The following is a 23984-nucleotide window of genomic DNA, read 5'->3' on the forward strand; positions in this document are numbered from 1 at the left end:
CTCTAAAAACCATTGCAGGTATGGACTTAGTGCCTCACAAACAAACATTGACGGCTATGGACTTTGTGCCTTACAAATGAACGTTGACAGCTACGGACTTAGTGCCTTACAAATAAATGTTGGTAGCTATGGACTTAGTGTCTTACAAATAAACATTGGCAGCTATGGATTTAGTGCCCTATATATGAACATTGACAACTATGGACTTAGTGCCTAATAGATAATATCGGCAGCTATGGACTTAGTGCTTGTTATATAAACCCTGGCAGCGATGGACTTCGTGCCTAGTCCTTAGGACAATCCTTAGGAATAAATATTGAGGAATATATGGTTCTTAGGGAAGATACTTAAGAATAAAGAAGATAATGGGGATGGGTAATTGGGTTAATTGTTTGATGATGAAACATAATAACTATATTATTGTTGGTTGAAAACCCCATGTACTCACCAGGTTTCCCAACCTGACCCACTCAGTTTATTTGTATCACGGGTATTGATACGAAGACGCATTACACTAAAAGATTATGGATTTATATTAGTTGCTTATTCATTATGCATGTTTGATAAAGAACCTATTGTGTTGATACAATCAACTTTTCTGTTTATTCTTGAGTTTTATTAGGATTAGATGAACTATCAATCTTGATATGTTTGTATTTTATGATTTAGTGACTTATGAATTTATAGGACTAGTGTTTTGATAAAAAAAACCTAGGGTTAAATAGATAAGTTGATAAATTAATGTGGTATTTAATATATGATGAACATTCGTATATTGTTTTGATGTTTATTACAACTAAATGTCAACCATTGTTTCAGTTCTTGCATAATTCGAACTCAATACTAATTTGTTTGATTGTTGGTCCACTTGATCATTTAATAGATAATCTCACTAAATCAAAGGATTGGAACTTTGAACATAATTCTAGTCACATTAGGAATCGATAAGCAACGAAACATAAATCCATTGAACTATCCATAAAATCAACCATAGAGATAATGTGAATCATATCTAAACAAAAATCTTTTTTAAAATATTGTCTTAAAAATTGTTTTCTGTTTCTTCTTAAGTTTAATATGCTTTTGTTAATTGCTTTTAACTAATCTGGACTTGCAAAACCAAAATCCCCCCCCCCCTCCTTAATTGCTCTTTTAAACTAGTTAACTTTAGTAGATATTTTAGCTTTTAATCATTCATGTTCCCTATGCTCTATACTTTGATGGGTTTTCAGCACTATAACAACCTTATGGTGCACATACAACCCTAATGCTTTGGATCTATGTTTTCTCTAATTATACACGCAATATTGTTTTCCAAAGCATGAAGCCTAACTAGCATACAAAATTTGATATATGAATCATAAAAACTAGTTAGAAGAATACCTCTTGTTGTAGCTTGTTGTCTTTGGCCTTTAAGAACTTAGCACCTCAAGTGTGATGCCTCAAATAGTTCACAAAACACCACCAACAATTGGAGAACTTGAGAGAAAGGTTAGAGGCACTCAAAATCGGCTATAGTTTCTCTAAGAAGACTAGTGTATCCGATTTTAGGCCAAGGGGTTACATATATATATATATATATATATATATATATATATATATATATATATATATATATATATATATATATATATATATATATATAGTGTATAATTCCAAGGGTTATGTGTAAACCCTAATTCTTACACTTAGGCTTGTAATGGACTAACACTTTATGGATCCTTACATACGCTTAGCCCATCACTAATCAATCATGGATTATTAGCCCAACCTATATGTATCATTGATTTACACAATCAGCCCCTGTATATTTAATTAGTCTCTTTTGATCACTAAATTAATTCCAAATTAATTCTTGATCAATACTAGTTAAATAATATGATTCCTCAATTAATATATTATACTAATAATATATAAATAAATCATAAATAACCTCTTTCTCAAATATCCATCCTATCAGATTGTTCTGGTGAATGCAACCCAAAACAGACCATGCTACTCTCGGGTCAAGTACATACCAATTATAGTTATGGGCTTAGACACCTAATCCAACAGTCTCCCACTTGGATAAGTCTAATAACTATAACTGCAAGTACGACTTAAAACCGACTAGCAATCGTAGATCTTAAAAGTCGTTGTCGAACTCTGACATGCCATTTTAGATAAGGGATCATATAATCCTCTGTTCTTCAAGATATCATGCGGATAAATACATGTAACATAGTCATACTTATTGTCTAGCAGTTTGTTTCCCGATTTCCGATTTGTTTGACATAGAACTTATTTGAACACGTCAATTGAGTTCTGACCGGGCTTGGCACATAAGTCAAAACAAAATCATCGAGGGGCCAAGATATCGCTTTTAATCCTCCAAGGATTAAAAGGAACAGATAAACTTCGACTCATATGCTTGTACTAACTACTCGTTAAATAATACACAATAGCACGTTTTATAACATCAAGTTACTGATGCGTTTTCGCACTATCAATGTACAACCAACTCATAGTCAACAACTCATATATCTCGGTTTGAAGACTATATGATATTATCGTCTCACAATCACTCGTGATAAATTTCATGAAGTGATTCATGTGAGCGTGGGTTTAATCCAATACTCAGACCTTATGAGCACTCATGAATGTTGTAGCAAACTTTTTCCATGTCTAAACACTCTAGAAAATCTACAAGCCAAATTCATGATAGTCTTGCCTCAATACCTACTTCCAAAGTATGATCGACTATGGATAGTTTGAATAATCTTATTATTCTGGAAGTCAAAACATGCAAAATGAAACAATAGTAAACAATTGACACAAGATAGTAACTTTACTCATAAATAAAACTCCTTTTATTTAATCATCGAATGTCAATTAAATTTTATCTATTACAAATTTCTGAACAACTATCTAATCATTAAAACTAATATCGTCCTTCATCCCAATGCTCCTCGCATGCTGCAAGTGCTTAACCCTACTCAGTCCCTTCGTAAGGGGATCTGCTGGGTTCTCCTCTGACGATACCCTCTTTGCTACGAGGAGTCCTTCTTTTATCCGATGTATTATGAAGTGATATTTTCTATCGATGTGTCTGGATCTGCCATGATCCCTCGGTTCCTTGGCTAAGGCAACCGCACTCTCGCTGTCACAAAAAATCTCCATAAGCTCCTTTATAGTTGGTACTGATGGGTTTTGAGCATTCTAACACTTCCTAAGTGTACATGCAACCCTAATAACCTTGGATCTATGTTTGTCTAATTATCATGCAAAGTTGAATTCCAAGGTTATATTCCTATCTAGCATACATGGGGAACATTTTTAACTTGAAGGAAAGATAGAATAACTTACCTTGTTGTTGATTATGATCCTTGAAACCTTGTGAGCCTAGCACCCCAAGTGTGATGCCTCAAATGCTTCACACAACACCAAATGCAAAGGAGTAAACTTTGAGAGAATCTTACACTTGCAAAATCGGCTCTAGCCCTCTTGTTTCTTAGTGTCGCCGATTTTGGGGAGAACACATTTGTTTATATAGTGTGTTGCATTAGGTAAACCCTAATGTAACATGACTCTTCATTTCATGATCCATGGGTTAACTCCATGGAGCATCCTATGGGTGGAACCCAACTTCATAATCCATGGAGCCTCTTAGCCCACTATATAAGATATGGAAGATTTACATAATCTACCCATATATTTAATTAGTTATCTTTTGATCACTTAATTAATTCTAAATTAATTCTTGATCAAACTAATTAAATAATATTATTAATATATTAGAACTTATAATATATTAATAAACCATAAGTGTTATTTCTCTCATTTTAGTTTATCCAATTGCATGGTGCCATGCAACCCAAATGGACCATGCCGGGTCGGGTCAAGTACATACCAGAAATAGTTATGGACTTAGACACCTTATCCAATAGGTACAACTCCAAGGTCTCCGATGAAGTTCTTCAGCCATATCGCCTCCTTCGACACTTCTCTTGCTGCTATGTACCTTGATTCGCACGGTGAATCAGCTACAGTCTCCTGTTTGGAACTTTTCCAAGTTATTGCTCCTCCATTCAGGATAAATACCCAGCCTGACTGAGAGCAGAAATTATCTCTGTCGGTTTGAAAGCTGGCGTCACTATACCCTGTCAATCGCAAGTCATCACTCCCACTGAGGGTAAGGACCCAGTCCTTAGTACTCGGCATGTACTTAAGAATGTTCTTTACCGCAGTCCAGTGAGCTTTACCACGATTCCATTGATATTTGCCGACCATGCTCAAAGCAAAGGCCACATTAGGGCGAGTACAAGTCACAGCATACATGATCGCGCCAACTGCGGAAGCATATGGTACTCAACTCATATCTGCTATCTCGGCCTCTGTACTCGGACTCTGAGTCTTACTCAGTTTGGTATTGCTCAGGATAGGTAATTCACCTTTCTTGGAATTCTCCATGTTAAACCGTTTCAACACCTTATCCAAGTAGGTACTTTGATTAAGTCCAATTAGTCTTTTACTCCTGTTTCTCAATATCCTTATCCCTAGAATATAGGCAGCTTCCTCAAGGTCCTTCATAGCAAAACACTTCCCAAGCTAGGACTTAACCTTCTGCAAGGTTGGGATGTCATTTCCTATGAGAAGTATGTTATCCACATACAACACCAGAAAGCTAACTATACTCCCACTAGCTCTGACATATACACAGGACTCATCCTCACTTCTCGAAAATCCAAACTCTTTCACTTTCTCATCGAAACAAAGATTCCATCTGCGAGATGCTTGTTTCAATCCATAAATGGATTTCTCAAGACTACACACTCTATTAGGGTACTTTGCGCTGAAAAAACCCTCTGGCTGACTCATGTAAACATCTTCAGCCAACTTCCCATTAAGGGAAGCGGTTTTGACATCCATTTTCCATATTTCATAATCATGAAATGCATCTATGGTAAGCATAACCCTTATAGATTTAATCTTCGCTACTGGTGAGAAGGTCTCATCATAGTCAACTCCATGAGTTTGAGTAAAGCCAGTTGCAACCAATCGTGCCTTACATGTGTGTACTTTCCCATCCATGTTGGTCTTCTTCTTGAAGATCCATTTGCACCCAACTGTCTTACGACCTGGTACATTGTCAACCAAGTTCCAAACTTGATTGGCATACATGGACTGAATCTCGCTCTCCATAGCCTATTCCCATTTTGCAGACTCGGGGCATGCCATGGCTTCCTTGTAGTTGTTAGTTTCATCCAAATTTACCAGTGTGCTATCACTGATAACATATCACCATCTGTAGTAATATGGAAACCATATAACACAGGTGGAACACTAACTCTACTGGAACGCCTCAGAGGTAAGGACTCGTCAACTGGTTCAACAGGAGTTTCCTACTCAGGTTGAGCGCTAGTGTTTGAGGTTCCTTCATCACTTAACTCTTGAATCTCTTCAAGGTCAATTTTCCTCCCACTGTCCTCTTGGCATATGAGTTCTCTCTCTCGGAAAACCCCTCTCCTCGCAATGAAGACAACATTGTCACTCGGTCTGTAGAAGAGATATCCAAAAGACTTCTGTAAGTATCCAATGAAAATACAACGCTCACTACAAGGTTCGAGCTTGTCGTGAGTCTCACGCCTCACGAAAGCCTCACAACCCCAAACCTTGATGTGTGCTAACGAGGGAACCTTCCATATCCACATCTTGTGAGGTGTTTTGGAAACCTTTTTAGTTGGGACTAGATTAAGGATACGGGCGGTAGTCTCTAAGGCATACCCCCAGAATGAGATCAGTTATTAGCCAGAATAGTATAAAATACCTGCGTGTGTGAGCTTTATTTTCCCATCCTTGACATCCTGTAAGTATTTGGGGCAGCCCAGTGCCCTTTATCATGATAGTAGAAGCACTCTTCTTCTTTTGGATTGGTAGAGGGATTAGCAGAACCAACTTTGGTCCCATTAGAAGAGGATCCATCATGAGACTTTCCCTTGCGGCTCTTAGAAGGAGCCTTCCTCTTCTTTCCTTTCCCATGTCCAATTGCCAGGACTGGGGCAGCAGCAGTAGGAATAGGAGTAGATACGACAGATTTTCCTTTTAGACTACTTTCAACAGTTCTCAAAAGGCCTTGAAGCTTGCTAAGAGTGACCTCCTCCTTTTTCATATGATAAGTCATACAAAACTGCTCATAACAAGGAGGCAAAGTGTAACACCCCGATTCCTGGATGTGGCACTTGAGGATTTAGTGCAAGTTGAAGGGCCTACTCGACGAGTTGGTGTAGGAGTTGATAAGGACGCGTGGGTTAGGAAGCCTACTCGTCGAGTTAAAGGGATGGACTCGACGAGTTGAGGCTGTGTGATGAAACCCTAATTTCTCGGGTGTGCAGCCTATTTATAGGACCTTAAGTCCTTTACCCCACCTCCCTTACCATCTTTCATGTCCAGAGAGTAACCCTAGCGAGCTAAGTGTGTGTGTGTGAGGCCAAAAGTGTGTTTTTGGTGCACTACTTGAAGATGGATTGAGGACTTAGAGGTTTGGAACGAGTGAAATCTTGTAGATCCAGTATCTACATCGTGTTGGCATCCGGTGCGAGGTAAAAAGTCTTTACTTTGGCTTTCCATTCCTTTGATCTCTTCTTATATGAGTTTATGGGCTTTTTGGTGCGAAATGAGGGCTATTTTCGGGTTGAGCTTGTCCAGGGGGAGTAGTTGCAGATCTGGACTTCTCTTAGACCTCATGTACATAAAGTTTCAACCTTTATGAAGCTTAGACCCTTCTTCATGTCCTAAACCCCTTCTTGAGCATAGTTTTGGGTATTCTAGCCTTGTGAGGCCTTGTATGATTGTAAAGCTAGCAACTTTACATGGTAACTTCATCCTAGGAGGTTGGATCTGGAGTGTGGAGCATTAGAATCAACTGGAATCAGTTTAATGAGAAAGGAATGAAGAAATTGACGAGTTGGGTATCCAACTCGACGAGTTGAGTTGGATTTTCCCGTTTTTGTATACAGAGTAAACTCGACGAGTTGGTGGAACAACTCGACGAGTAGTTAGGGTTTTCCCAGATCTTCTGGACTCTACATGGACTCGACGAGTTGGCTAGAAACTCGGCGAGTTGACATGGGTTTCGTGATTTACTGAGTACTGAGGAACTCGACGAGTTGGGTCAGCTTTGACTGTTAACTTCCATTGACTTTAGGGTTCAGTCAAGCTGTGGATTTTGGAGGTTATGGAGGGGCAGAGTCTAGACCAGCAGTTCGAGTGTGGGACATACTTACTTTGCTTACGAGGTGAGTCTTCTTACTATACTTACATGAGTGGTAATGTTGTGTGACCGGAGGGTCTTATTTGATTTATCGACCGGAGGGTCCTATGTGCTTATATTGAGTTATGTGATATTATGCATCTTGTCTTTGTGATATATGCTATATTATTATGTGCATTACTGAGATAGGACCGGAGGGTCCAAACCGAGTTGTGAGACCGGAGGGTCTTCACTGAGATACAGGACTAGAGGGTCCGACCCGAGCTGTGAGACCGGAGGGTCTTCACTAAGACACATGACCAAAGGGTCCACACTAAGTCGTGAGACTGGAGGGTCCTCACCGAGACACATGACCGGAGGGTCCATGCCGAGCTATAGCCATGAGAGGCTTATTATTTGTGTTTGTGGTATTTTGGGGAACTCGGTAAGCTTCGTGCTTATAGTGTTGTGTGATATGTGTTTCAGGTACTTATTAGAGGATTGCGGGAAGGCACCGGCTCGATTGTACACACCACCTGGAGTTTATGTTGTTGAGGATTCTGGGATATTATCAAACATTTGTTGACCTGTGTTTTGACAACTTATACATTTGTGGTTTTTGAGAAATGTGATTATGGGTTTTATGTGATTTTAAAAATGAAAATTTTTGTTAAAAAATTAGAGTGTTACAAGTTGGTATCAGAGCCTTGTTTTGAGGGATTCGGATGTACTCTCGGGTATGTCTGGACTCAAACTAAGGATTTGAGAAAAATTTTCTAAAAAGAAATGATTTTCTAAAACGAGTAAGAGCTTTAAGAGAAAATGAGATGAAGCAGTGTGTACAATCAGCCAGAGCCCGAACGGTGATTTCCCAAAATACCATTACTTGTTTATATTATGAGATACTTATGAGATATTAGAGTTGCATGCTAGAGGATAGGGTAGTTATTTCAGGAATTTAGAGCTAGAGTTGTCTGATTCATGATCCCTTAGTCTAGAGGATGTTATTGATTGATATTATCTGTTATTTGCTCTATGTATGTGCTGAGTAGGAGTACCTAGCAGGAATCTTTTAGAGAGAGCTTTTAGTAGCGGAATAATCTAGGAGAGATACCTAGATGTGTATTAAGAAATCTACTGAGAGAGTAGTTAGATACCCACGAGAGGCAGGATTTCCTAAGTCCGGTGATGCCTTTTAAGTTGTGGATAGAGCAAGTGGAGTTGTATGCTAGAGTGGTTTTATGTGCTGGTGGAGGTTATTCGATGCCCGAATGTTGCTTTCTTTGTGCTTTGTAGAACTCTTAAATCATGTGAATCGGCTACTAAGTGAATATGACGATGTTCAGGAGGTAGATGGCTGGCATCATGAGAAGTTCTTCAACAACTGATGGTAGAGAAGTGTGAGGACCTAGGAAAACCTAGGGAGTAATTTTAGTCCGATGAGTACGCTGTTTAGAGGTGAGTATTCGCTGGAGAGAAAACATGTGTAATGGGATTGGAGATCAAGAAGGTTAAGCAGCTACTTAGGAAATCTGGGACAATCTGTGTGGAAAGTATGGGTAGATGTGGCAGGTAGTATGGGGTCGTACTACTGAAAGCATAGGACCCATACTCGAAACAAGGAGAATTCCAGAGGTTCTAAAGAGCAGGTTGAGGGGAGATAACATGGTTCGGGTACCATGATTCGTAGCAGAGTATGTTTCCGTCTTTACCAGTTATCCGGCGATGGGTGTTTAGACTGAGAATGGATATGGTAAATTGTGGGGCCAGAGGGCCATGTCGGTTGAGCTTCAATAGAGTGTACCATGCGAGGAAAATCAAGTTTAGATCCCGAGGGGTTTGACTAGTGAGGTGCCAGTTGGAGTCGCAGGACTCGAGGAAAAGTGGATATGATGCTTTGTGGAGGATTGCGGTCTGGGTTGAGTGATCGGCCGATGGTTGAGATGTCACTTCCTGTGATGACAATTACACTATTTCTGCTTCCCGTGTGGAGCAAAAGAGATAACTAGCTTCTGGTTTCAGAGTTTGGAGGAGAACCATGTGGGGTAGCATATAGTTGCGATATTTTCACCAGAGTATTTCGTAGTATGTATGTTGTGAGGTATTTCTTATACCATAAGAGATTCATCGGTGGGGACCGAGATGGATGAGGACAAGGATATGCCTTAGTTGACTATAGTAAGGCATATTTTAGCAGCAGCTCTAGGTAATCAAGAGGAGTATATCGGGGCGGCGGTCCTCGTTGTTTACGTGGTATATTGACTGTGAGAGTGAGGTCTCTTGCTTCTCTGATAATTCACACGATGGAATGTTGGCTGAGGAATCAGATATGAAGTGTGTGTGATAGTTCATTACTCTCAGGTTGAGAGTCGTAACTAATTTCGGACGGTCGAGATGTCCGGTGATGCGTCGGTATGAGATTTTGGGTGGCTAGAGGCAGTCACATTGGGAGGATCCGAGGTTTTCATCTGAGATACAGGATACTTGGAGTTATTGGTCATTATCTGGAAGATCATCAAGTGTTGCGTGGTACGTTCCATGAGTTGGGAATGGTACATCTGGTGAGCCAGTCAATAGTGTGGTCTGTTTGGTATGTCAATGGACGATGGTTCGAACCCTAAGTAGGGGAGAACTCGGTTATACTGTAGGGAGGATCCTTATTCTGATGTGGTACAGAAGTTTGGGATATGGGGATCTGCGGTCTGAGTATATGAGACGGGGGTCGTGTGGTAGTCAAGGCAACGTACAGAGCGAGCGGATGCATGCTACATATGCTCAGGAGAGAATGAGTGTCTTCACGGCAGGTGGCCGTTGCATCGAAATCTGATTGTGGCTCATATTCTTTGGGTTTGCCAATGTTTTAGTTTCGAGACGGTTGGGTTATCGAGGTCAAGATTCGATTGTTGAGAGATTGATAGCTCGATGTATAGGTTGTTATCTGTACTCCAGGAAGGGCAGCAGTTCATTTGTCAATCAACTTCAGAGTCGGTATGAGTAGTATCGCATAGGCTTGATCAGTAGAGGATGAGGCTTTGGATTTTCATCAACGTATTCTCAGTCATTGATGATTCCTCCGTGCTGCAAATTGTGAATTGGAGTACTTCAAGGTTTTGAGTAGGGTGAGTGGAAGACCAGTGGTCGTGGCAAGACAACATGAGATTCTATGATGGTGTATCGAGGTATCCGAGTATAATGCCCTAAATTGTTGGATTACTATGAGACTTGGGTTTGTCCGACGGCAAGTGGAACATCAAGCGACTATTTTCCATGTGGGAGATCATCAGTTAATTGTCACCAGACAGGGTTTGTCTAAGGGTGTAAACTATACTGAGGGAAAGTGCCTTGTCTACAAGAATTTTCGTCAAAAGTAGTGATGCATAATCTGGGTAGGTGAGTGCACCTATCTATGTTGGGTCGCGGAGCATGAGTTAGTGAACTCAGTATGGTGATATCTTGATGATGAGATTGTGGGGTGATAAGAGAGTGAGTGGATCCAAGTGGGAGTAATCACTTAGGACTGTCAGGGAAAACTGTGGGGTGAGCCCATGGCAAGTGAGGAAGTGTTGTAAGACTACGAGGAGTCGTAGCATTCACTAGTCAGTGAGAGAGTGCTGTAAGACTACGGAGATTCGTAGCATTCACGAGTCAGTAAGAGAGAGTATCGTAAGACTACGGAGATTCGTAGCATTTACGAGTCAGTGAGAGAGTATCGTAAGACTGCAGGGAGCCGTAGCATCCATGAGTCAGTGAGAGAGAGTATCGTAAGACTGTGGGGAGACGTAGCATTCACGAGTCGGTAAGAGAGAGTATCATAAGACTACCGGGAGTCGTAGCACTCAGTATTCAGTGAGAGAATGTTATAAGACTGCGGGGAGTCGTAGCACTTATCAGTCAGTGAGAGAGTGTTGTAAGACTGCGGGGAGCCGTAGCATCCACTAGTCAGAGTGTGACGCAGAGGGATTCTTAGGCCTGGGTAGCCTTGCCAATTGAGTTTGTTGGAACGTGGTGGTCGGACCAGGGGCAAGAATAGGGTCTCAGCGATGGTTGGGATCCGTTGTGTCTCGAATTAGGGAGGGGTTGTCGCAAATGGGAAGGGATTAGAGAAGTAATGTACGCGTAGATTCGCAGATCACGGGTCTTGAGTTGAGTATCAGACTGGATATGTGTGGTTCCAATTTTGCTTTCAACCCAGACTCTCGAACTTGAGTTTGGATCTATTTGTGTATTGGATAGGCAGAATGACATTTTAGATTTTCAGATGGATTTCATTTTTAGTGGTAATGGTTTCCATCTAATGATTTTTGACCTGAGTGGGTCAGTTCGTAGGTTTGGGAAGGACCACGAGACACATGGAACTAGTAAGTGAAAGAAGACAGAGGTCGGAGGTGAAGCGACTTCAGATAGGTTGTAGTATTCGCTTGGGGTTAGGCGAACTTCATGATTTTGTGTGCCATGTGCTGGGTGAGATAGCTATTGTGAGACGGAAGGCGGTAGAGTCGTTTTACTGGGTGTGCAAGGGGTAGCCTTTGGAGGCTCAACTGGTGGATCGGGAGTTGACCTGGTACTCAGTGTTGGAAGGGACATTTGAGAGGAAACGGGGGCTTATGGTTGTGGATATCAGACGATAGTTCAGACCGGGCATGGTCATTCTTCTAGTGTATGAGGACAAAATTTCGAGGTTCACTCTTCAGATGGGTTCTGATAGCAGTACCAATGGTTGGTCCTTGGCGAGATGTGACCCCTTCGTTCCTTTTGAGTTACGATCTGGACCGACTAGTATGTCTGACGTGAGTGATCAGCAGCTAATTATGGTCAACGGCTTGCTCCTATCAGTCGCAACAAGATAATCAGAGTAGAAGTGTTTTATCAAGGTCTATTATTCGATGAGCGATTAGCATAGGGATATTCTGCATGGGCGGTCTGTCGGGGGGATAGACCACTATAGTTCCTAGTTCTAGAGAGACAGAGCTGGTACTGCAACGGCAAAGGGGTCTGTCCTTCTTTGGGTTGGGAATACCAGTTTGGTTTCGGATGTCTTGGGAGGGAGATCGCTGTATGATATTGTAAGGGTCGAAGACCTGTTGTAATATGTCGAAGTCATAAGTTTATTTTACAAGGCATTTATGTAACGAAGCGTACTTGTTTAGTCCTTGTAATTTTTTTTGTGCTTTCATGTTTCCTATAAATAGGAACATTACTTAGAGTTAGATAAGATTCTTGGTATGAACTTATCTATTTTCTCTCTGTAACATTGAAAGCATAATAGAGCTGAAACCAGATCATATTTACATCGTGTGTTCAATCTATATTCTGATTACTCTGATTTGATTCATACTTGATTCCACACTTCATCAATTGGTATCAGAGCAGGAATCATGATCTGAAATATAATTTTCACTCTGATTCAAAAGGTTTTTGAATCAAATTTCTGTTTCAAAAAGTTCTGCACCTTTTGATGTGAAAAAGCGTTCTAGATCTTCAGTTGTGATTTGATTCTGCAACTGATTTGTTGAATCGAGTATTCTAGTTGATATTTCTGATCAATTCAGCAATTTGCTTTCAAATTCTCTTTGATTTCTCAAAATTCTCAAAAAATTTCTTCCGTACAACAATGGCGAACTTCAATCTCAACTCGATGACTTCATACTCTCATCTGCTAGGATCTTCAACTAAGATTCCTATGCTCATTCCGGAATACTATGATCAGTGGTCTGATTGTATGCAGTATTACTTGAATGGAATCGATGAAGAGCTTTGGTCTTGCATCTCAGGGAATGTTACACTTCCGACGAATCTTCAACCAATTGGATCATCGTCTGGTACTACAAGTGTAAAAGATCAAACTGCTCGGATAAAGAAACTTGAAAAACGAGGCATAAGGGAATTACATGGTGCATTGCCTCCAATTGTGTATAACTATGTCAGAAGTTGTACAACTGCAAAAGACATCTAGAATAATCTCAAAGAAACGTTTCAAGGCAGTGAGAAGACAAAAATCAATTCAGTTAAGCAATGTTTGATTGAATTGAAGGGTTTCAAGCAAAAAGATGGTGAAACGATTGAAATTTACTATGATAGGCTGAACGAGCTGATTTATAAATGCAATCGTTATGGAATCACGAGGTCTTCCATGGAATTCAATCTCACCTTTGTTATGGGACTCCGTAAGGAATGGAGGAGTGTTAGCATGATGGTGAAAAATCAACATAGTTTCGACACATCTTCTTTGAATGATTTGTACAATCAACTGAAAACTCACAAAGATGAAGTGAATGAAATGGTAGAAGAGTCGAAGCTTAGTCTGGGAGGTCGATTAGCACTTGTCTCTAAAGTGTCTGAAAAGGAAGCAGTCGAAAAAGGAGATTCTGATGATGAAGAAGGGTTTCTCATGAATTCGGATGATGGGGCAATTGCTTTTTACTCCAACAATCGAGTCAAAAAGTTTTTCAAGAAACCGTTTAATTCAAAGGTGGAGCAAAGTGAGGGAAAAGGAAGTTTCGTGAACAAGGCTGGAGGAGAAGAGAAGAAGAAGTATGAGAAGAATGATGGGAAGGGTGTTGAGGAGAAGAAAGAGAACAAATTGAAAGGAGATTCTGGTATGGATTGTCATTATTGCAATGGAACCAATCATCTAGCAAATGATTGCATGCTTCGAAAGAATGATGAGAAAAAGAATGGAGTGAAGGATGAGGCTTATTATGTGGAGAGGTTGGAAGAGGTGCATACGAAGGCGAAAAATTTGTCTTTGGTGGCTCAAGGTGAACAGGAGAATGATGGCACATATCAAATTTGGTCATCGGGCTCCGATGATGAAGAAATGCGTAATCCTACGCATGGGGCCATGTATGTGAAGCTAGAGGAAGATTCAGACGAAGAGGTCAAGGGTCGATGCTTTGTGTCAAAGTCTGCTGATAAGTCTCCAATGACAACAAAGGTACGTAATATTCTTCAATCTTTTAATATTCCTTTAAGTGCATATGATTCTAAAATTGTTGCTTTTGATGATACTGTTGCTTATTTTGATAATTTGGTTGTTTCTGCTAGCAATGAAGCTAAGAAATTAAGCAATCAGTTGTTAGAGACTCAGAAGAAGTTAGATTCGAAAGTTGTCAAGATAGAGTGTTTAGAATTGCAAATAACAAACATTATGTGCGATAGAGATTCGTTGTCTAGTGATGTAAAACTCTTATTAGCTCAACGAAATATCTACTGCAATTATGCTAAACGTTTATATGGCAAGTTAACTGCAATGCATCATTCATGTGATATTAGCAAGGAACAACATAGGAAATTATTACCTTTTCTAGCATATGAGAGAGCGAAGGTTGATAATATTTCGTATGATTGTGAGAAAAATATTTTGAGTTTGACAAAATTCTTGATGATAGATATACTTATGGAATTGTCAAAATTGACGAATGTCTTGATTCAAATGAATTAGTTAACATTGTGAATGATACTTTGATAAAATCAGAACAAATCAAAATTTTGAAAAAGACTGAGAATTCAACATCTGACTCTCAATCTAATTTTGCCGATATCGAAGATAACTCTGACAATATTAGCGAAATTAGTGAAATTGAGGATGTTGATTGTTATCAGTTGTCTGTCATTAAAGGAATATTAAAAGAATGAAGAATATTAAAATTGCATTTTCAAAAGAAAATGCAATTTCAAAAAGACAAGCTCGAAAGAAGTTTTTTTAGCAAACCATGGAGCTTCGAAAACAACAAAATGGTTTGAATTTGAAAACAACTGAAAACACAAAGATTAAATCTGTTGAGAACAAGTCTTCGCATTCATAAATTCATTCAGATCAAAAGCTAAATCCCTCTCAAACAAATAAAGTTAAATCTGAAATTCATCCAAACACCAATTCTTCGAAAGTTTCAAACTCATCATTTTCTAAAGATAACAAAAATACCTCAAAGAGTGTTCAAAATCAACCCTCAAAACCACGATTTTCTTCTAATCAACAAACAAGGTTTTCTCAAAAACAAAAATCTCCAAATCGATTTTCTCAAAATCGAAGTGTTGGAAACAATGATGGAAGTCGATACGCCATGGCATTTCGACCTAAATCAAATGTTGATTTCTTTTCACAAACACCGAATTTTCCAAATCCTACAGAGAAACAAACCTTAAAAGTTTCGTACATAAAAGGGTTGTCTCGTAACAAAAACATCAATCATTGGCTTGAAGGAAAAGGAAGAATATATCAATCAAGGAAATATTCTCAACAACAAATTCACGAAGCTTATGATAAATATGTGAATACTTCGTCAACTGAAAGCTCATCTTCAAAAGACTCAAATGTTTCAGTGAAAACTTGGCAACCAGTTTCAAAAGAAAAGCATGTACAAACACATTCAAAAAAGACGAAGGCATGTGTCAGTGGCAATCCCAAACTAACAAAAACTTATGTTTATGTTCCTTTACCTAGTGATGTGGACTTAATTGATAGTCTCAAAACTAAAGTTTGTGATTGGGTTAAAAGTTCTGCATTTCATTTTGTTTTCAAAACTAATTTCCAAGGACCCAAACAGCCTTGGGTACCTAAATTCTTTCATTGATCGCAGGTACTATGTGACGAGCAATATGATGAGAAATGGTATATCGATAGTGGTTGCTCACGTCACATGACAGGACGAAAGGAAAATTTGAGAGATTTTCGAAGCTTGGAAAATGCAGGGGTTGTGAAGTTTGGCAATAATCACAAGTTCCAAGTGAAAGGTTATGGCAAAGTCACGAATGGAAAGTTCACTGTTAATCGCATTGCTTATGTTGAAGGCAGCATCAACATAACTTGATAAGTGTTTCACAACTTGTTGTGGGCACTGGCAATCAAGTGGTGTTTAACGAAGAAGGCAGCATCATTTCGAATGTTGAAACTAACGAAGTTTTGCTCAAGTCCAAACGACATGGTGACATGTTTACTCTTGATATCAAACCAATCATCGGAAAACCCTCAGTGTGCTTACTTTCGAAAGCTTCCTCTGACATCAGTTGGTTATGGCATCGACGTTTATCACATTTAAACTTTCGAAATTTGAATAAATTGGTTGTTGATGATCTTGTTCGAGGTTTACCTGTACTAAAATTTGACAATGATACTTTATCTGCAGCTTGTGAGCAAGGGAAACAACACAAGAAAGGACATCCAATTATGATAGATTCGAAAATTGTGGAACCATTGGAACTTCTTCACATTGACCTTTGTGGACCATCGATTGTTGAAACTCTCAACAAGAAACGGTACATTTTTGTTATTGTTGATGATTTTTCACGATTTACTTAGGTATATTTTCTCAGGTTAAAATCTGAGGTTGCTCAAACAATGATCGAGTTTATTAAAAAGATTGAGATGAGTCTGAAGAAAAATGTTCGAAAGATCAAAAGTGATATTGGATCTGAGTTTAAGAACAAAGTGTTGGATTCGTACTTAACAGAAAAAGGGATTTCGCATAACTTCTCTTCGCCCTATACACCTCAACAAAATGGTGTTGTTGAAAGACGAAATAGGTCACTTTGCGAAGCAGCAAGAACTATGTTGACATTTGCGAATCTTCCTCAATATCTATGGGCTGAAGCAGTTTCGACAGCTTGTTTCACTCAAAATCGATCTTTCATTCATCGTAGATTCAATATAACTCTGTATGAAATTATCAATAACCGAAAACCTAATGTCAAATTCTTTCATGTTTTTGGTTGCAGGTGTTTTATAATGAATCTTAAAGATAGCCTTTCAAAATTTCAAGCTAAAGCTGACGAAGGCATATTTTTGGGATATTCACATAATTCGGTTGCATACAGAGTGTTAAATAAGCGCACAAGAAAAGTCGAAGAGACATTCAATCTTACTTTCGATGATTATTTTGTCAAACAAGTTGAAAATCAATTTGAACAAAAACCAATTATTAATGAATCATCTGATGAAACTGAAGAATCAAATTCATCTGACTTTGATTATGATTTAATTTTTGGTATTCCTGACAGGGCTGTGGATGCTGAAGTTCATGCGAATGATAATCATCACTCTGAATCTTCGAAGCATAATGATGACTTGGAAATTCCTCAAAATATTGTAGAAGTTAATTCAACAACGAATTCTTCAGGAGTTGGCGAAAGTATGCATAATAATCCAGTGGAAGGAGAGCACTTGGATTCGAATATTCTGGTTGAGGGGGAGCATTCTTTCGAGGGGGAGAATGGGAGAATGGATGAAGTTGTTGAGGGGGAGCATCTAGTTGAGGGGGAGCATCAAAATGATAATCGTGTTGAAGAGGAAAATGATACAATAAATTTTAATCAAAATGATGATTTTCATGATCTAAATGATAATGTTTCTGTTGTAGGATCTGAAAATGAAGAGATGTACGAAGATGCACTTTTGGAATTTGATCCGGCATATCCACCGTTAGAGAAATGGACAAAGACTCATCCGATAGATCAAGTCATTGGAAATCCTCAAGATGGAGTATTAACAAGAGCTCAGATTCGTGCAAAGAATGAGGTATTAAATACTCATCAAGAATTTTGCATGTTCAATGTTTTCATCTCGAAAATAGAACCAAAAACAGTTAAGGTTGCAATGGAACACTCAGATTGGGTTGTTGCAATGCAATCTGAACTGGCTGAATTCGATAGAAACAAGGTTTGGTGATTAATTCCTAAACCTGAAAATGTTTCGATTGTCGGGTTAAAATGGATTTTCAAAAACAAAACCGACAAGGATGGAAATATTGTACGAAATAAGGCACGACTAGTTGTAAAAGGATATTCGCAACAAGAACATATTGATTATGAAGAGACCTTTTCCCCTGTTGCAAGACTCGAGGCTGTTCGAATATTTTTAGCTTATGCAGCTCATAAGGATTTCGATGTCTATCAAATGGATGTGAAGTGTGCTTTTCTCAATGGTGAACTTGAAGAAACTGTTTATGTTGAACAACCTCCAGGTTTCGTTAATGAAATGCATCCTGATCATGTGTACATTTTAGATAAAGCAGTTTATGGGTTAAAACAAGCACCAAGAGCATGGTATGCAACCCTTACCAGTTTCTTAAAACAGTCAAAATTTAAACAAGGATCAGTTGACCCCACATTATTTCGAAAGAAAGTTGGGAATCATCTAATGCTTGTTCAAATTTATGTTGACGATATTATTTTTGGCTCTACTGACCCTGCTTTGTCTAGTGAATTTGAAAATTTGATGAAAAGCGAATTCGAAATTAGCATGATGGGTAAAATCAATAATTTTCTTGGTTTAAACATTCATCAAAGCAGAGAAGGCATTTTCATCAATCTGGAAAAGTATACAAGGAATTTGCTTGAAAAATTTGGAATGACAAATAGCACGAAGCTAAGAGTACCAATGGCTGTTGGAACAAGGCTAGCCCCTTCGTTAGAAACACTTGCGGTTGATCTTACCTTATACAGAAGCATGATAGGTTCATTGCTTTATCTTACTGCAAGTAGACCTGATATCATGTTTTATGTATGTAATTGTGCTAGGTATCAAGCAAATCCACGAGAACCACACTTAATTGCTGTGAAGAATATATTTCGTTATCTCAAGGGAACAATTTCGTTAGGATTGTGGTATCCTTCGAAAACAGGGTTTTTCATTCAGGTATTTTCAGATGCAGATCCTGGAGGGTGTACTTTGGATCGAAAAAGCACAAGTGGTGGTTGTCAATTTTTGGATGGCAAGTTGGTTAGTTGGCAGTCAAAGAAGCAGACGTGTGTTTCGATTTCTACTGCTGAAGCTGAATATGTTGCAGCTGCTGCTTGTAGATCTCTAATTATTTAGCTTCAAAGTCAGTTGAGAGATTATGCTGTGAATATGAAAAAGATTCCATTGTATTGTGATTCGCAAAGTGTTATACGCATTTTTCATAATCCAGTACAGCATTCAAAAACAAAACATATAGCTCTTCGTTATCACTTTAACAAAGATCATGTGGAAGATGGCAATATAGAAGTCCATTTTGTAAAAACAACGGATCAGCTTGCTGATATTTTTACAAAACCTTTCGATGAAAAATCATTTGTTCGAATTTTGACATGATTAGGAATGATCGAAGCAAGTTCAGTTCCAGGAATGATATCACATGTATAACAATGAAGTGTTATATAAAAATGTCGATTCAGAGGTCATCATGGCTCATTCAGAGGCTGACTGTATTAACCCTTCAGCGGTTACTGTTCATAGTCAACGCTTCGACATGCTTCGACTTCGTTACATTGAACATTTTGGTTTGGTGTAACACTTTTCGTTAGATTTCCTAATTTCTTTTGTATCTTAGTTTTATTTTCGAAAAACCAAAAACGACAAAAAGATTTTATCTTTGTTTTGTCATTTTATTTTCGAAAAATCAAAAACTAAAAAAAGATTTTCTCTTTGTTTTGTCACTTTAGTTTCGAAAAATCACAAAATTCAAAAAGAATTTCTCTTGTTTGTTAATTGTTTCTTTTAAGAAAAATCAAAAACATCAAAAAAAAATTTGTTATTTTGTTCTTTATTTTTTGTGTGTACAGATTTCACGAAGGATACAAGGTTCATGCTTATGTTTATCTGGGAAGGTACACTTTCGAAAACTTTGTACTAGTTAGACTGTCCCTAGAAGCATGCTGCAGCATGACGACCCAAGCCTCTATAGACTCAATGTGTGTTTACGAAATCCTTAATGAAATTTTTCTTACGAAAATTTCTTCCCAAGTCAGGCTTATATTCACATTAGTCGAATGAGCTACCTTACTCTTCTCAAATGAGTTAAGAGTTGTCTGTTAGGTCCAATCATAACAGAGGTACAAGTGTTTTCGTGAACCAATCTTTTTCATCACCAAATTTCTTACACTTGCACACACAAAGACATATGTCCAAGAGATCTTTGATTCGACCCATCAAGATTTAGATATATCAAAATTATGTGTTAATGATCTGACATCATGAGGTCGTGATGAAAGTGAAACCCAAATTTCTATCTTCATAAGGAATTGACGGGGAAATATGTTCCAGTTTTGACGAAACATTTGTTTCAGTACCACTTTTCGAAACTCCAAATCATATTCATTTCTTATGAGTAATCTTGATCAAACTATCGAAGCCCACGATGTTTGTTACCCAACAGGATTCAGTATCAATTCTTTCATGAATTTGATTTCCGTGTGAGATTCATTTGCTTTTGAAGTTACTTTCAAAATAATTCAAAGCATACTTGTCACTGACTACACCTGTCAAAAAAGTAATTTCAGTTACAATTACTCACCTTATGTTAAGGTTGATATGTAACGAAATTGTAAACTACCCATGAAGCCTTATAAAAGAAGCCCTACGATACTTCTCTATAATTATTCGATTGAAATTCACGGGAACATACACAAGTAGTTGATTATCTCTCTTGATAATTAACGAAGTAACCTTTTCCTGGGGTTTAACTGCTTTTATGTCGAATTTATTTGACATCACATATCCAAATTTGTGTTTAATTGTTTCTTATCTTATCTTTGGAACACTGCACTCACGAAATCCTTGAGGTTCTGAGTAATACCAACTCAGGCTGATGATTTCAAACATCTGGCATATGACTTCGCTTTTTATCCCAAAAGTGAAAGAGCCTTACTTTCATCCGAAGATCAGTGACGGTTACAATTCAATTGAGATATACGATCAGACTGTTTGAAAAGACGTTCTGTATTCAGTCCGGGTTTCTAGGTGATGTGACAGCTACTTTTTGATGCATGGCTACTTTATCGGCAGAATGATGCGAGATTCAAGGTGCCACGTTGGATCTCATTAAATGCCAGTCTCGCTTCAAATTCAAACACTAGGGTTACATATAAAAAGGGGAATCAAAGCGTGTTCTCAGTTTACGCTTCCAAACGAAAAATTCCTACTTTCTCTGAAACTTTCCGATTGTTCTTCAAAGCTTTCAAAAACCCTAATCATGGCCAATTCTGCTGAAGTTTTTGTTCAATCCCAAAACACAGAAGATGTTACTTCCCAACCAATCATGAAGATTCAAGGAACAAACTATCAAGTTGAAGATGATGTTTCTCTTTACCCAGATGAATTGAAGATGCTGGTAGTTGCATTGAAGAGTTCTGTTCTTTCCACTGCCATGTTCAATTCGTTTTCTGTTCCACTTTCATGGATTTCTCAAGAAGAATCCACTGCTACGTACAGCAAAGCAATGGATATCATCACCTTTCAACTGGTGAATGACAAGAAGATTCGATTGTCTAAGAAGATTTTCTGTCAAATTCTTGATATCCCAAATTCTCCAATCTATACTGATCTTTCATCTGCACAAATCATCCACATGTTCAATGAGATGGGTTATCAACCCCCACTCACCAAGATCAGTGATTTCAAGAAATCAGGACTTCCAACTGTTTCGAATTTTCTCTTCGGAATCTTTTTACACTGCTTGACTAGTCGCAGTGTAGGGTTGGACAAAGGTCGAATGGAGGTGTATGCAATGGTGGCAGGGTTGTATTATGACATTACTGTGGATTATTCTACCCAACTATGGAAGGAATTTCAGAAGAGTGTCGAAAACACGAATGTCGTTCAAGGAATTTCGTGTGCTAGGTATTGGAGTTTAATCCTTTGATACTTTTATGCCAAAGAAGGGATTGAGGTGCCTACTGATGAGGAGACTGCTGAGTTTATCAAGTACCAATTTCCGAAGGAGGTTTCAGATGATGCTAAGATATTTACACACATTGCAAGAATTCCAGATGCAATGTTACAACGGGTTGATCCAACGAATTTGGTTCTAATGGAGTACTTAGAAACAATCAATCCAGATGATGGCTCTGGGAAGTTGTTACCAAAAGAAACAGTTGGTCCTTCGAAGAAGTCTCGCAAGTCAAAGAAGGATGTAACAATTACTCCTAAGAAACCAGTACAAGAGCCAACGAAAAAGAAATCACCAAAACAGACGAAGCCAGATGCACAAGTTTCGACTGTTGTGGTTGACCCGGTGGAGCCTGTTGCTGATACTCAAGACAAAGAAATGATGCCTTCAAAATCAGGTATTTTTCGAAGGTTTAAGAAAATGTCTCGTAGATCACGAAAGCTTTCTGATGGTTCATTCAAGTCTTCTTCTATGGTTCGTAAACCATATTTGAATCACCAAGGAATTCTCATTCGTGAGGTTCCAGCTCCTATTTCTCCTTCTTCTAAGAAACGAAGAGCTGAAGATGTTGCTACACATATTTCGAAGAAGAAGTTGAAGAAAAGGAAGATGGTTCTTCAAGCAGAATCATCCGACGGGGAGAAAGTACCTGAAACTCCTAAAGCTATAATTCTCCAATCAACATTTATTCCTGAGAAGACTACGGTCATACCACCCGACGTTTCGTTAACTGAATCAGTTCTTGAGGAGGTTCGAACTTCAGACATCACTACACACGTATCTGATACGGATGTAAATGTCAATATGGGTGAAGAAATTACGAATAAGGAACTTGTTGTTTCTACTCAAGGTATTCCTACATCTTCTGCTACTTTTGTCTCTTTACCACCATTTATTGTTCCTATCTCAAACACTACAAATTCACCCACATTTGAAACCATTCTCACCCAACCCATCACTACATTGTTCTCATCGTAAACCGTTGATCCACTTCAAACTGGATGTTGACGAAGCGGGTTTTGGGGGAACATTTGAAGAGATGGAATTTGATGAAGAAGAAGAAGAAACTTTCCCTGACAACATGTTAATGACGATGAAGCAGTTTAAGATTTTGAATAAGAAGATGAATTCCATTATTCAGTCTCAAGATGACATGGGGGGAAGTCAATCTCTTTCAAGTTTAGAACTTGACGTTATGCTCAAAGTATTCGAAGCCAGGATGGTTAGTAAAGTGTCTGGCATGCTTCAAGATTCTAAATCTAAAATCTTCGAGAAGGTCGATCAAAGTGATAAGTGTAACGAATTACGGGTGAAGTCTCAATCTTCGAACTTTGTGAGTGAAGTTCAAGATTTACAAAGGGTGGTAAAAGAAAGACATGTCCTGTTCGTTAAAGATATAAAGAAAGTTCGCGAAGATGTCAATCTCAAGCTTCAAGAACTTCGTGACGATATGATTAAGGAGATTGCTAGTGCTCAGCAAGACTATGCATCTCTAAATCGAAAGGTGGATATTATTTGTGATGCTGTCACAAAATATGTCCAGTTGTATGAAGGCTTGAGTCCTCAAGTTACTCAGCTTTCAACAGATAACAGTCGAAGCTTTGTGGAGCTTACTTCTTTGTTGAAGGAGTTGAAAGATTTGTCTACCACACCTGTTGCCTCTTCGATAATAACTCCAGAATTCTTATCTCAGAAGTTTTCTCAGTTCAAGGCTGTGTTGCACAAACTGTTGGCTCCATTATCCAAGTTTTCCAATTTACTACCAACAGATGCCCCACCTGTGGTCACAGGGGTGCAAGGGGGAGAGAAGAAGGTTGGTAATGCGAAAGTTGGTGAAGGTTCGCATGAAGCTGTGAAAACTGTTGGGAAGATTTTTCAAACAACAATTCCAGTATCGAAGCCAATTATCTCAACTGTTGGCCCTGTTACTTCGACAGTTATGACAACAATGCCAATTTCAACGAAGCCAATTCCAAGACCAATTTCTAAAGGAATTGTGATTGGGGAAGGTGGTAGCAGTTCGAAGCCCAAGGAAGTTGTTGATAATTCCTCAGTCAAAGACAAAGGCAAAACAATCTTGGTTGAAAAGTCGAAAGAAGAGAAGAAAGCTG

This window comes from Lactuca virosa, chromosome 5 (genome assembly GCF_052849685.1).
Source record: "Lactuca virosa cultivar CGN04683 chromosome 5, Lactuca_virosa_CGN04683_v6, whole genome shotgun sequence".
Taxonomy (NCBI): Eukaryota; Viridiplantae; Streptophyta; class Magnoliopsida; order Asterales; family Asteraceae; genus Lactuca; species Lactuca virosa.